This window comes from Mya arenaria, chromosome 6, assembly GCF_026914265.1.
Source record: "Mya arenaria isolate MELC-2E11 chromosome 6, ASM2691426v1".
Lineage (NCBI taxonomy): Eukaryota > Metazoa > Mollusca > Bivalvia > Myida > Myidae > Mya > Mya arenaria.
Genome location: NC_069127.1, coordinates 33,620,018 through 33,636,951, shown reverse-complemented (window position 1 = coordinate 33,636,951; position 16,934 = coordinate 33,620,018). Strand labels below are relative to the sequence as shown.

The following is a 16,934-nucleotide window of genomic DNA, read 5'->3' as shown; positions in this document are numbered from 1 at the left end:
GGTGATCATGAATATCTGGGATATTTTTAAAGAGTTGATCATGACTACCTAGGATATCTTTGAAGAGGTGATCTTGAATACCTGAGATATCTTTGAAGAGTTGATCATGACTACCTGGGATATCTTTGAAGAGGTGATCATGCCTACCTGAGATATTTTGAAGAGGTGATCATGAATATCTGGGATATTTTTAAAGAGTTGATCATGACTACCTAGGATATCTTTGAAGAGGTGATCATGAATACCTGAGATACCTTTGAAGAGTTGATCATGACTACCTGGGATATTTTTGAAGAGGTGATCATGAATATCTGGGATATTTTTAAAGAGTTGATCATGACTACCTAGGATATCTTTGAAGAGGTGATCTAGAATACCTGAGATATCTTTGAAGAGTTGATCATGACTACCTGGGATATCTTTGAAGAGGTGATCATGCCTACCTGAGATATTTTTGAAGAGGTGATCATGAATATCTGGGATATTTTTAAAGAGTTGATCATGACTACCTAGGATATCTTTGAAGAGGTGATCATGAATACCTGGGATATCTTTGAAGAGTTGATCATGACTACCTGGGATATCTTTGAAGAGGTGATCATGACTACCTGGGATAGATATCTTTGAAGAGGTGATCATGAATAACTGGGATATCTTTGAAGAGGTGATCATGAATATCTGGGATATCTTTGAAGAGGTGATCATGAATACCTGAGATATCTTTTAAGAGGTGACCATGCATACCTGGGATAACTTGAAAGAGTTTATCGTGACTACCTTTACCTGGGATATCTTTGAAGAGTTCATCATGACTACCTGAAGGTGGTATAAATTAACCATCTGCTTTTTGCAAAATGGAAAAATGCTTTTAATCATGTAACAGATACTTTTTCAAGCTTCCTGTTGACCTTATAAGGATTGTAGTAATCACTTTATACAAGAAATCAACATTTTTAAATACTTTATTTGAAATCATAATATGAAAATAAAATAATTCCATTTAAACAAGCGCTGACACAGCAATTTGACAAATGTTCTAGACAGGGTTTACTTAACACAGAAAGCCAATTGTTCAATGTTCTGTTTGCATACATAAAATCCCATATTAGGGAGAAACATTTACAGATATACATCTTGATGAATCCACTGGTTCAATGAACTTTTAAAAGTTTGAAGGCAAAAGCTATTACATTTGAGATGAACAGTTACCTTAAATGGAGCTTTAAGCAAAAATCTTAGTAATACACTATCTAATATAAAAGTAAGGTAAAAACAGTTCTTAGTTTCAGCTAACTTCTCTAAAATAAATAGGGTTGGTCAGTATGCTTTTTTTCTAAAAAAAAACAACAAGAGGCCCATGAGTGCCTATGCTCTACTGGCATGGCTCATGTGGTTATTTTTAATCCAGAGCATGTATGTATGAGTAATAGCCAACAAACATATTGTTCACGTTTTGTGTTTGGGTTAGCTTAAAACATTGCACATTCAACATCTGAGAACAGAAAGTGTTGTAAGCATATTAGTTGCATGAACTACTAGTATTCTAATATGTGCCAAGTAAAGGTCATCTGAGGAGAATGAAATTTGCTACAAAACTGTACTATTGGTCAAAATTTCATTTTTGTAGCTTTAAAAGGACAAAAGGGATGGGGCCAGCTTTGGCCCTGGCCCAGGGCACATAATTTCAACTGTTTACTAGATGGTCTACATAATATTATAATGCTCCACAACAAATATCAAAGATATGAGCCTTGTGGTTTGAAAAAAGAAGATTTTGAAAATATTTCTTAAAAAACTTGTGACCCCGGGGGGCAGTGCCAGTTTTGACCCTAGGGGCATAATTTGAACAACCATGGTAGCAGACCACTAAAATAATCCTTATTCAAAATAACAAGGGTCTGCACAGTTGTTTCAGACATAAAGATATTCAAACATTTCCCAATTTAAATATACCAAACCTGTGAACCCAGTGGCGTGGCCAATAATGACCCCAGGGGCCTAATTTGAACAATTTTTCGCATAAATTTGTGACTTTACATGTAAACTTGTCTAACAATAGACTTCACTCATGTAGACTTGGCTAAAAATAGACTTACCTAAAATAGCATTTTTTTTTAACTTTTGAGGCCCATAATCTAGGCATGCACAGGCGGATCTGGTTTTCGAAAGGAACCAAGCTCTAATTGATATCTTAATACTGTACAAGTTTCATCTATATACAATTAAAACTGAAGACTGTATCATGTTCACAAGCAATTGTTTACAGACGCACACATGTTCAAGGCCCATAATCTAGGCATGCATGGGCAGATCTGACTGGTTTTCGAAAGGAACCGAGCTCTATTGGATATCTAAATACTATTTTATTGAGATACAATCATAACTAAAGACTGTATGGTGTTCACAAGCAATTGTTTACAGGCGCTCGGAATCACATACTACGTGCACATTACCATCACATCAGATCTTCTGATCTTTGGCCAGTAAAGCTAAACTTTAAACCGTGATTATGTACCAAAACTACCTATATCAGGGTATATCACTATTGTATTCTTTTTAGGATATACAAGAGCTGTCATGGGGCAGTGCCCTCAACTATATGCTGCTTTGTCTTAGAAATGAATACAATAATGATAAAGGTAATATGCAATAAAGAGACAAAATAAGAATTAAGCAAGAAATGCTGCAATGCAAAAAAACAAGTTTTCAATGATTGACAGACAAACCTAATTAATTAAGCCTTTGGTGTGCGATTAAGTTTCAATAGTTTTTTTTGTTTTAGTGACCTTGATCCTATGGGCCCCGAAAGCAATTCCATGAGAGGTCTCTATAATACTTTGTATACTAAGTTTGTAGATGTATTTGATGCTGCCCTCCTCCTGGCCAGCCAACACAATGACACAGTCATGCCATTTTTATAACCAGGTTTCACTTTACAGGTTAACAAGAGCTGTCTTAAAACAGTGCGCTCTACTACACCTCTTGGAATTGGACGTGAATACAATAATAGTGTGATATGTGCCTGTAAAAAGCAATAAAACAATCAAATAAAAAAAGTGAACAAGAATCACAATGTGACAAAACAAGGTTTGATTTGGTGAAGATTATAAAAATGTGCCTGTCAAAATAAAAAAAATAACAAGACGCCAATGCGGCAACGATGGGATGTGTTTATAAAATAACAATTGAATTTAGTTATTAACTGATATGGATAGCTTTGGTAAGCATAGATTTTTTTTATGACATCAGGAAATATTTCCTAAGATTTGACCTAGTGACCTAGTTTTTGATCTGAGGTCACCCATATTATAGAACTTTTAAGATATTATGCAGACAAATATTCTGACCAAGTTTCATAAAGAGTTGACAAAAATTGTTCAATTTATGATGTGGAATGATTTTCCTAAGATTTGACCTAGTGACCTAGAATTTGACCCGGGATGACCCATATTAAAAAACTTTCAAGATATTATGCAGACAAATATTCTGACCAAGTTTCATAAAGATATGAAAAAAAATGTTGAATTTGTGACATGGAAATATTTTCTCTAAGATGTGACCTAGAATTTGACCAGGGATGACCCATATTCATATATCTTCAAGATAACATGTCGACAAATAGTCTGACCAAGTTTGATTACCATTGGATTGGATAAAAACTTTTGATTTTATTACATAAAATTAAAACTTTAACGCAGAATTGTTAACGATAGTATAGCCCACCTATTCTTCAAATAGTCGAGCTAAAAATGCACAAATAATAATTTGCAATGCTAATAAGCTCTTGCTCAATTTCATCATGTCCCTTTCACATATGAGTTGGACAGATATATCAATCACTAAATATTAATGGTCCTAGGTCAAAGAATTTAAGGGTCATTGTGCAGAATAACCACTGTTTGCCATGACCTTCAACTTCAACCAACAAACTCCGAAAACAATACTTGTCATGTTCTGGTCAAATATAACCTACCATTAATGTTTCATGGTACGAAGTCAACCTACAAAATGTATTTTCAAGTTATTCAAAAATATAATGTGTCTGTTTGCAAACATATGCTAAAACATATGCCCATTTGTTTTTACAATAGTGGCATACCGTAATACATATAAAATATCTTAAAGGTCAATAAATCAATGACACAATGCAGCACAAAAGAGGTCTTTTATATCACAGATTCTCTGCAAGCCAAGCTAGGGTAATTCCATCCAAAGAGCATGCAAACTGAAAACAGCCTGTTGAAGAGATTTTCCTGAGGAACAATCCTGGGGATTCATTCCCTTCCTTCTGTCAGAGTAGAGACGTTTCAAACTGACAGCCTGCAATTTTAATGTACATATTTGAAAACTGTTTATATTCACAGTGACCTTTTATTAAAAAATTTACATAAAGTAATGTTACATAAAATGTTGCCCATATACAATAAAATGATTAAACAAACTATCATAAACAATAAGTCTACAAGTATAAGGCCTTAAAGGGACTGTACACCAGATTGGCACTAAAAGTTTTTTTCTGTTTTCATATCTGAGATAATTATTTAATAGAATGTGTTACGCTTTTATGTCATAATTGTAAAAAAAGTACAAATGTAAAAAAAAATCTGTCGCCAAAATTGAAGTCCAGTGTTGTATCAACTATGCTACGAAGGCTTACTACAATCAAGAGGTATATTAAAGCTATAACTCTAACTTCTTACATCATGTGATAACATCGACTAGCCAATCACGCATAAAAAATGAATTCTACTAGGTAGACATACCCAGTAATCTTTTTGAATGGAAAAATATGAAATAACTGCTAAACTTAATAAATTGTAAACTATGTGGTACTACAGTTAGTAAGTTTCAATGCATTGTACACATTAATACCAATCATGTCAGTTTATGTCATTTTTGACAATTTTCTTTTTTTCTTGCAATTTGATCATCTGGTGCACAGTTGCTTTAACAGCATTTAAAAAAAAACACATTCATGAAACAAATGATATATTTACTTTGTCTGTATATAATTATTTAAAACTATATTTTTATTTAAAAAAAATAATTATTTTTAGTTTTAAATACAGAAATGCTGATGCTGAGGATTTGGAAAGTTTTATTCTTACACATGGAAGTGGTGCAGAATGTATCCATTAATAGGCAGATGTAATTCTGTAGATGTTTTCATGGCTGCTACTGATATCATGGACGGCATGGTCAACTGTTGGTCCAGGCAGCGATGTATCTGCCGTCGCTGTGGAAGGCTCCGGATGAAGGGCGGCAAAGGTCCATGACCAGCTCCTAATAGCAAAATGAATTATTATTCAGAGTATGAGATGCATTATTTATTAAACATGTAAATGTACATGGGTATATCATTTTTGTTCTCACTCATCAACTCAATGCTCTTTAAATCATTGTTTATATTTCAATCCTGTACTTGTGTATAGACCTGTACTTGTTCATAGACATTTACTTTAGGCCTGGCAGAAACAATATATTATACAAATTTACAAACACAAAGCACAGTCTTACCAGTTGGCGTTTCAACACAGTTTGTTCTTCAACATTCCAGAAGCAAGCACGTGTAGACAGACACCAAGCACACACTTTATGGTGATAGTGGTGGTGGTCATTTTGCGCTATTGTGCATCTAATAGCTTGTTAACTGCTACAGGTCTTTTTAGGCCAAATCTAAAAAAAATGAACATCTGTCAATTGACCCTCAGTGCATGAGAAAGTCACCTTTATAGAGATATATGGTAAGATAATTTTATTAAAAAAACAGAGCTTTTAAGGTAAAGTCCCGTCAAAATCTCTAATATACATGTGTATGGTCAGTGGAATAAGAACACAGCTGAAGACAATATACTTCCTGTCATATCAACCAGTGTTATGTATAGATATGTACCGGGGTATATATAGTCATCTGTTAAACTACAGTGCTTTATAACGTGTCCCAAAGCTATGATAACTAGTATAGAGATAAATGGTCATTTGATAAACTACAGTGCTCTAGAACGTGTCCCCAAGCTATGACTACCAGTATAAAGATATATGGTCATTTGATAAACTACAGTGCTCTAGAACGTGTGCCCAAGCTATGACTACCAGTATAAAGATATATGGTCATTTGATAAACTACAGTGCTTTAGAACATGTCACCCAGCTATGATCACCAGTATAAAGATATATGGTCAACTGATAAACTACAGTGCTTTAGAACGTGTCACCCAGCTATGACTACCAGTATAAAGATATATGGTCAACTGATAAACTACAGTGCTCTAGAACGTGTCACCCAGCTAAGATCACCAGTATAAAGATATATGGTCATTTGATAAACTACAGTGCTCTAGAACGTGTCCCCCAGCTATGATCACCAGTATAAAGATATATGGTCAACTGATAAACTACAGTGCTTTAGAACGTGTCACCCAGCTATGATCACCAGTATAAAGATATATGGTCAACTGATCAACTACAGTGCTTAAGAACATATCCCCCAGCTATGATCACCTGCATAAAGATATATGGTCAACTGATAAACTACAGTGCTTTAGAACATGTCCACCAGCTATGATCACCAGTATAAAGATATATGGTCAACTGATAAACTACAGTGCTTTAGAATGTGTCCACCAGCTATGATCACCAGTATAAAGATATATGATCATTTGATAACTTACAGTGCTTTAGAACGTGTCCCCCAGCTATGATCACCAGTATAAAGATATATGGTCGACTGATAAACTACAGTGCTTTAGAACGTGTCACCCAGCTATGATCACCAGTATAAAGATATATGGTCATTTGATAAACTACCGTGCTTGAGAACGTGTCCCCGAGCTATGATCACCTGTATAAAGATATATGGTCATTTGATAAACTACAGTGCTCTAGAACGTGTCCCCGAGTTATGACTACCAGTATAAAGATATATGGTCATTTGATAAACTACAGTGCTTTAGAACGTGTCCACCAGCTATGATCACCAGTATAAAGATATATGGTCGACTGATAAACTACAGTGCTTTAGAACGTGTCACCCAGCTATGATTACCAGTATAAAGATATATGGTCGACTGATAAACTACAGTGCTTTAGAACGTGTCCCCCAGCTATGATCACCAGTATAAAGATATATGGTCATTTGATAAACTACCGTGCTTGAGAACGTGTCCCCGAGCTATGATCACCTGTATAAAGATATATGGTCATTTGATAAACTACAGTGCTCTAGAACGTGTCCCCGAGTTATGACTACCAGTATAAAGATATATGGTCATTTGATAAACTACAGTGCTTTAGAACGTGTCCCCAGCTATGATCACCAGTATAAAGATATATGGTCATTTGATAAAGTACAGTGCTCTAAAACGTGCCCCCGAGCTATGACTACCAGTATAAAGATATATGGTCATTTGATAAACTACAGTGCTTTAGAACGTGTCCCCCAGCTATGACTACCAGTATAAAGATATATGGTAATTTGATAAACTACAGTGCTTTAGAACGTGTCCCCAAGCTTTCATCACCTGTATAAAGATATATGGTCATTTGATAAGCTATAGTGCTCTAGAACGTGTCCCCCAGCTATGACTACCAGCATAGAGATATATGGTCATTTGATAAACTACAGTGCTTTAGAACGTGTCCCCCATCTATGACTACCAGTATAAAGATATATGGTCATTTGATAAACTACAGTGCTTTAGAACGTGTCCCCGAGCTATTACTACCAGTATAATGATATGTGGTAATTTGATAAACTACAGTGCTTTAGAACGTGTCCCCGAGCTATAACTACCAGTATAATGATATATGGTAATTTGATAAACTACAGTGCTTTAGAACGTGTCCCCCAGCTATGACTCCCTGTATAAAGATATATGGTCATTTGATAAACAACAGTGCTTTAGAACGTGTCCCCCAGCTATGACTACCAGTATAAAGATATATGGTAATTTGATAAACTACAGTGCTTTAGAACGTGTCCCCCAGCTATGACTACCAGTATAAAGATATATGCTCATTTGATAAACTTCAGTGCTTTAGAACGTGTCCCCCAGCTATGACCACCAGCATAGAGATATATGGTCATTGATAAGCTACAGTGCTTTAGAACGTGTCCCCGAGCTTCGATCACCTGAATAAAGATATATGGTCATTTGATAAGCTACAGTGCTCTAGAACGTGTCCCCCAGCTATGACTACCAGTATAAAGATATATGGTCATTTGATAAACTACAGTGCTTGAGAACGTGTCCCCGAGTTATGACTACCAGTATAAAGATATATGGTCATTTGATAAACTACAGTGCTTTAGAACGTGTCCACCAGCTATGATCACCAGTATAGATATATGGTCGACTGATAAACTACAGTGCTTTAGAACGTGTCACCCAGCTATGATCACCAGTATAAAGATATATGGTCGACTGATAAACTACAGTGCTTTAGAACGTGTCACCCAGCTATGATCACCAGTATAAAGATATATGGTAATTTGATAAACTACCGTGCTTGAGAACGTGTCCCCGAGCTATGACTACCAGTATAAAGATATATGGTCATTTGATAAACTTCAGTGCTTTAGAACGTGTCCCCCAGCTATGACCACCAGCATAGAGATATATGGTCATTGATAAGCTACAGTGCTTTAGAACGTGTCCCCGAGCTTCGATCACCTGAATAAGGATATATGGTCATTTGATAAGCTACAGTGCTCTAGAACGTGTCCCCCATCTATGACTACCAGTATAAAGAAATATGGTCATTTGATAAACTACAGTGCTTTAGAACGTGTTCCCGAGCTTCGATCACCTGTATAAAGATATAAGGTCATTTGATAAGCTACAGTGCTCTAGAACGTGTCCCCCAGCTATGACTACCAGCATAGAGATATATGGTCATTTGATAAACTACAGTGCTTTAGAACGTGTCCCCGATCTATGACTACCTGTATAAAGATATATGGTCATTTGATAAACTACAGTGCTTTAGAACGTGAGCCCCAGCTATGACTACCAGTATAAAGCCAATTGTCATTTGTTTAACTACACTGCTTTAGAACCTGTCGAGCATCTCTGGTCTCAAGTAATTAGAACAACTGCTCAAGTAATAAGATAATTATATGGTCATTTATTAATCTATATACTGCTTTTGAAATGTTTTTAAAGCAAAAAATCAGTAAAATGGATGTGCTTTGCTGAAAAAAAATCCAAGCATCAATAGTTAAATAATGCATAAAATTATGGAAATATTTTATACCGTCATCCCAAAATTCTTCGTACTAGAGTCAGGCACAAATTATCTTATCATTTCCAGCTCCTGGATTTTCCTTTAAGCCTCTTTTAAGGTTTTACAAACCAGCATTTTTGTTCATGTTTACACAGATATCAATGACGTAATTGTGTAAACACGCACCTGCCTAAATCCGGGGCGATACTATTTCCCGGTCTCTCCTCGTAAAATCCGGTCTCATCCGGTCTCATAATTCCCGGTTCATTACTTATGGCCCCAGGCAACGGATTGTGTTGCTGATGTTTATAACACGATTTTGACAATCTTATTTGTTTTTAATATGTAACAAAATGGTATAAAATATATGAACATTATGTCTTAATTTATGCAATTTGTTATAGGTCTACACTATTTATGCAATTCGTGTTAAAGGTGTAGAGAAAGATGCGATGGCAGTACAAATGATCATGTTTTTTGCATAAAAGATTGAGGACGGCTAGAGTATGAAGTAACTTAGAATTGCACCTTTTAAATTATGTTATGTCAAAGTTGTTTATTGTTCTTCCTTTTTTGTTTACCCCCCCCCCCCCCCCTCCAGACAGTATATTTTTTTAAGCATTAATGATTACAATTGAAAAATTCCATGTTTGCATATCCGACTCATATCGATACGATATGTTTATTGCGTAAAACGTTATACAATGTTCATAGCATGTAAACAAGTAAATGAATGAATGGAGAAAAAGTACAAAAACACATTATCTGGAGCTAATATTTGCAATGTTATAACATCCTATTATTGTAAGTATGCGTGTGCTTAGACATTAAAGCTACTAGATGAATAGTGTTAGTTGAAGTTGCGCCATTCTTAAGTAATCAACACATTATGTCTCCATTTTTCGTTTATAATTTTGTGCTATTCGCTAACATTGAATACATTTGAATACCTTCGTCATTATTACACAACTTTAGCCGAATATATTTTATTTGTCAACTTGAAGTTTGCAATAAAACTCTAGCTGTTTAAGAAATCTGATGCTGATTATTTTATTTATTTTTGAATTTGGTTATATGTTATCATCGTATTATTTTTAATCAAGCTTATAAGAGTCTTTGCATAACAATCATTTATTCTATAAAATTGTCTTTATAATAAACAACAATATTTTTAGGGTATGAACCGAACAGTAGCCGTGCTTGTGTAATAAAAAACTGGCTAATCCGTTCATCATGCCCTTAACGAGGGACATTCGCTAATCTCTGACACGCGTTGCATAACGCATTTACACCTTTCATGGTATGACATTATTGTGTATTGTCATAAACCTGTTATGAAAAGTTCCTTGACAAAATAAAATGATAATAAATAAACTTCTGAAATATTCGGAAGGCTATTTTGCAAATGAAATATAACTTACAAGATACAAGAATCTTTATTTAAAGTCGTCATGATCGGTGGAACTACGATGCTCCTAATTTATAAAAAGTAACAAATCTCAGCTTATAAAAGTTCCACGACTTCTATAACAACCAAATGTACATGCCTGTGGTGTCTTTGCAACTGCTAATGCTGTGGATTCTTGTTTTAAGAATGGCTATGTAAATACAAATGTCAATTTCGTTGTAAATGAAATGAGGGAACATCTAGTCAGCTGTCTAGAAAATAAAAAAAAAACCGTTTCATAAAGAAAATGAAAAATCGCGATCCCTATGAATTTCAAATTAAAAACATTCTGTTCATGTGAAATGCCAGAATTCGTCGACAATTTAGTTATTTGCGAAAATAGAACATGCAGGACAAGATTCCACATGAAATGCGTCGGCATAAAAATTAAAATTAGACGATCAGTTGGCAGAAATACATTAGGCAACTGGTCGTGGAAGTGCATCTGCTGCAACAAAATCAATAGTTAAACAAAAGAAAAATAATAAAATTCCTGAAGTACTGAGTTAACTAACAAATTTGATTTACATGTAGTCAAACATTGTTTCTTTTTGTATTACTATTATCAATAGTATACTTATAACTGAATTTAATATGAAAAACACACACACACACACACACACACACAATATGTTTGTTATTCATGACATTAATTTTAGTACATGCGCATAGTTCATGTTTTTATCTTTGCCTAAATTTATTATATGTTATATTGATATAAAATATTAAATAAATGGTGACATAATTATCATCAAATATCTAATGTTTTAATCAACTGTAATCTTTTGTAATCCTATTACCCCCCGCGGTCATTAACACCTTTTTGATCACGCCCGATAGCTACTATAAAATTTGGAAAACAGAGACCGGAGGAGACCGGGACCGGATGAGACCGGGACCGGGAAATAGTATCAAATATTGTGTTTATTAAAGTTGCATAAATAACTGTTAAATTTTGAGATTGTTGAGTTAAAAATATATATGCTATCCTGTTTATATTTATGAAATAGTTTTAAACACCAATATTTCTTCATTTATTAACAATGCTATTTTAAATAAAAAATATGCAAAAACACGGTTTTGAGTAATAAACGATTTCACACACTACGCATGTCAACATACACATCAGAAGGTAAAATATTCAATAAAATGGTCTAGTCTACTAAATTATTCCTTTCTTCCTAAATTGGTGTTTGTTCACACCTAATAAATTGGACACAATAGTTGCATTAATTGCTACTTATAATAAGGTTGACGAACTGTAAAAATATGTTGACGAAACAACTACCCATTTTGTACTATAAAATAAGGTAGACGAAATGGTAAGGTGACGAAACATCCGGTACCCTGTAACTCAAACTTACTTGATTTCACGGTAGAGTCCAGTTTTATGCAAGACTAATACGGTTGTTTCTTAAACTGTGGCGTTAGTCTTATGGTGATATTAAGTAATGGAATTAATTTATCTGTACACTGAAACATAAAATAACTTCAATAAGACTGTCATTAGTACTGTTTACACGGGGAAAATTGAAGATTTGAATTTGCTGTACTCTTTCCGACTAAAGAAAAACACAAGAATTGGACATTGAATTATGCTTGTTTGTCTAAAGACATTATAGATACACCAACATATCGCACACCATTTTAAAGCTAATTGACTCTTCTTTCCATGTCACTTATTTAAAAATGGATTGTTTATATGTTGGTTGGGAAATTTGGGAAATGGTTTTAAACAACATTTAAGTGACAAACAATGATCCAGATGCCTGTGATATAGATAGATAGATAGATAGATTTATTCGTGCATATATATGTCATAGTAACAAACCAAATATCTCATAAAGTTATAACACAGACTGATTAACAAAGTATTAGTGATGATATCTATACTAAAGCACAACATCATTAGAATGCTTTGGATACATACGTGCGTTAATAAAGATTTAATTCAATGTGACAAATATATAACACAGGATAACCCATTAAAGTTATTCAACTTATTTCCAATGGGGTCCTTATGACAAATATAATTATTTGCCAAGATCTCAGTTGTAAGCTGTTTAAATTAGGTTTTCTTATACAAAAATAACATGTATGTACTCTTGACCAGTTAAAGAATGATTAAATGTTTGATATCGAACGCTTACAGTTATAATGCAACCGACTGTTAAAACCATATGACACTTTAGCATAATATGACAAAAATCTTTGGACTGATATGCAAGATTAAATGAATAACAATTAATAAAATAGGAAATCTTCCATTTCTGCACATTTCATACCAACAATGAGATGTGATTTCACTTCTTTTTTAAAAGTATTCTTATTTTTCAATTCTTTTAACTTTATTGGAAGACTGTTCCAGTCCTGGATTGCTTGATAAAAGAAAGTATTTAATATAAAACTGTCAGCCTGTGGCACATTAAAATTTCCAGCACTATGTCTACTGTTGTAAGAATGTGTGGATGAGACTAAAGTAAAATGTTCATGTAAGTATGATGGGCATTTGCTATTAAAGATTTTATGTACATGGTTTAGCCGTAGTTGCTTTATCCTATTTTCTATATTAAGCCATCCAATATCACTGAAAGCCGAGACTTTCAGGGAAATTCTACAATCATAGCCATAAATAAATCTGACAACTTTGTTCTGAGTGACCTGTAATCTGTTCTTGAATTGTTTAGATATACCACTGTACCAAGATGTCGATGCATAGTCAAAATGACATTGTATTAAGGAGTTACATAACAATCTTCTTAGATTCATATCTAAAAAACGATTTTGTCGATATAAATTTTTTAGCCTAGAATTAATTTTACTGACAATATTGTTAACAATAGATGCAGCACTGAGATCATTGTCCAGTATACTTCCAAGATATTTAACAGATTGTTTAGGTTTTATGATATGGCCATTGCAGTTTACATTAAAGCTATCAACTTTTGTTAGTTTTCTTTTAGACCCAAATAAAATACATTCTGTTTTTCCAAGATGCAAAGACAGTTTGTTGTCAACTAACCACTTACTACAGTTTTCAAGTTCCTTGCCGAGTACATTACTAATAACAGACGGATCTTTGTGTGAGAAAAGGATAGCACTATCATCTGCATATAATATTAATTTACATTTTTCACTTATGCTTATACTCAAATCATTGACATAGCATGAAAACAGCAACGGTCCAAGTATGCTTCCTTGAGGAACGCCACAAGAGATGTTCATGAATTCAGACGTTGTATTATTAACATTGACAACTTGTTTACGTCCAGATAAATATGATTGAAACCACTCAATTGAATCCACACCAATTTCTTTTAACTTCTGACATAGAATTTTGTGAATTTTTTTTTGAAGATCCAGCATAATCATTCCTGTATATAGACCTTTGGAATTTTGTTCTTTTATATGGTCGGTCAAATGAATTAGGCAGGAGTCAGTTGAATAGTTACATCTAAAACCACTCTGAAGTTCGTATAATAAACCATGTTTAACAAGAAAAGATTCTAGTTGGTTGTATACAACTCTTTCTAAGATTTTTGAAACTATACATAGTATGCTTACAGGTCGATAGTTTGAAACATCAGATCTGTTGTTTTTCTTTAACAATGGTTTAACTTTAGCATTTTTGAGTTCAGATGGTACAATGTTACTTGTGATAGAGCTGTTTATCAGAAATGTTAGAGGTATCTTTAAAAATGGTGCAGCATCTTTTAAAAATCTTGCAGGAATGTTATCTAACCCTGTGCTTTTTGAACAATTTAGTTTACATAGTTCCTTGTAAATGTATTCTTCACTAACAGTGTGAAGTTTAAATTCAACAGAGTCAGGATTTCTATCTTTATAAAATCGTTTAAAACAGTCAGACTCATAGTTAAACAAATTGAAGGGCAAAGGTAGTTTTTTTTACTAAAGTTGAGGCTACAGTAGTAAAAAAAGTATTAAAGTGATTTGCAATCTTACATGGTTCAAAACAATTTTCATCATCAATGTTCAAAACAATATTTGGAGAAGATTTACTTTTACTACTATATATATCCAAGATTTTTTAAATCTGACCACAGCTTTTTTGGATCATTTTTATTTTCTTCCAGCTTGTTCGACATATATTCTGATTTGGCTTTAATTACTTCTTTCTGAACAAGGTTTCTGTAAAAACGATATTTATCTAACATCTCCTTCTGTTTGTATTTTTTGAATTTGAAATAAAAAGCATCTCTTTGACTGATGAGTTCCAGAATGTTTGAATCTAACCATGGTTCACTTCTTTGTTTTAGTCTGACTTCCTTAACAGGAGCAACAGTGTTCAAAACTGACAGAAATGTTTCTTTAAAAGACAGCCATGACTCTTCTACAGTTTTTGCAATAAACATGTTTGACCAATCGCAAAGTTTAAGTTTGTGAACAAAATGATCTACATTGTAATGTTTCAAAGATCTTATAACAACATTCTTATGCATATTATACGTCCCTTTCTGTGTTTTACGCGTACAAAATACAGGCAAATGATCACTGAGACCTACCGGAAGAGTACCAGACTGAACAATCTTGTTTTGATGGCTACATAAAATGTGATCTAACACAGAAGAGGAAGACTCTGAGATTCTGGTAGGGTCATTTATGATCTGTTTTAGATTAAAGATATTAAGAACTTGTTCAAACCTTTTAAAAAGAGCTGATTTCTTTGCAAAAATTACAAATGTTAAAATCACCAAGGATGTACCATTCTGTGTCAGATCTAACCATAGATAAAACATTTTCAAAAATATCAACAAAATCTGTTTGTTTAGGTGGTCTATAACATGACCCTATTAAAATAGGTTTGCTTTTTGGTAATAAAATATCAGCCCACACTGCTTCAAGATTGTCCTTTTCTAGGTCCCGTCTTTCGGTGAACGCCAGATCTTCATTAACATATAAGCATACTCCACCACCTTGTCTGTTCCGGTCCTTTCTGAATTTGTATTTCAGAGTCCATAACTGAATTGTCCAGCCAGGTCTCTGAAAACGCTATGGCTGCAAATCTATATTTTGACATTAAATGTCTCACTTCGGGCAACTTTGGTAATAGAGATCGTATGTTGAAATGAATAAAATGAAGTCCTTTAGTTCAAAGCAGTTAAAATTACTACAAGATTCAGCAAAACTATTGTCATGTAAATCTGGCAGAATTCTATCATGAATATCGTTTAAATCATCACAAAGATAAAAAGGTAATAATTTAAAAGTACATATCCGACAAGTGAAATAGAAAGATCCATTAGATTTGCATACGTTTGAGTAAAAAGAATCACTTATATAACCTGAGCATCTTATATGTGTCCGGATTTCACAAAAATCACAGTTGACAGCTTTACTACGGGCAGTTACACCTTTTCCACAAACTGAACAAGGAAATTTAGGTTGTCTCCCTTTTTTCATATTTGAAAATCCCGAATTATCAGCATACTTGTCCTGTTCAATAGGTCCAGGGTGAGGGTGCACGTCACCACTTAGTAGAAGGAACACGAAAAATATATATCTTGGATTAACCTTGGCATAATACTTCTGAAGGTTTTTAATAGTTCTCATGGAGGATACAAAATGGCTGGGTGCCACTTCAACCACTGGGGGCGAAAGGTACGAAAGAATTTCAAACGTGAAAATACTTTTTTTTGTAGAGTCGAAACAGTTGACAAGTGTTTTTTCGCCTGGAGAATATTTATGTTTTGGTTTAGGCTGGTTGGTATCGTTGTATTCCACTGCTTTTAAATATATTTGAAGAAGTATACAGGCAACTAATATTCCACGAAAAGCCACCATCTTGAACGACTAGACTGTTAGCTCCTGTATTAAAACGAAATTAAATGTCTCACCAGTACGTCCAGAAGAAAAAGTGACTCTCCACATATGTTGAAAAAATAATTAACTCTTCCTTTTTACTAAGCTTGTAAGTCCCTCTTCGGTAATTTCTACGCCGGGATCCGAACACTATCAAGCGTTTACGTTATATATTTCCTGTGGAATTGTTGTTCGATTTTGTTGAATTGTCATAAACGGTATGGTTGTTGGCAAAATGATTGTTCACTGTTGATTTCCCATCTTTTAAGTTAAAGTTCCGTCTTTTTCCTCTTTGTAACCCGATTTTTTGCGCCGACGTCAAAGCAAATTTTAAGTTTTTCAAAGTTCACACAAACCATCTTGATGAAAATTGTACCATAAGACGTGAATTTTAATTTGACATCGTTTGATAATATTTTTTTGAATATTGCTTAAGAAATAT

General features: G+C 33.9%; 1 long non-coding RNA gene across 1 annotated transcript; it reads right to left on the bottom strand.

Moving 5' to 3' along the window:
• Positions 1-946: 946 nt before the first annotated feature.
• On the bottom strand, positions 947-9,387 carry LOC128238560 (uncharacterized). Its single transcript, XR_008261723.1, has 4 exons — positions 9,256-9,387; positions 5,518-5,676; positions 5,109-5,283; positions 947-4,320 (listed from the first exon to the last, which is right to left on the bottom strand). It is a non-coding gene; the product is annotated as an uncharacterized LOC128238560 (long non-coding RNA).
• Between the last annotated feature and the right edge of the window lie 7,547 nt (positions 9,388-16,934).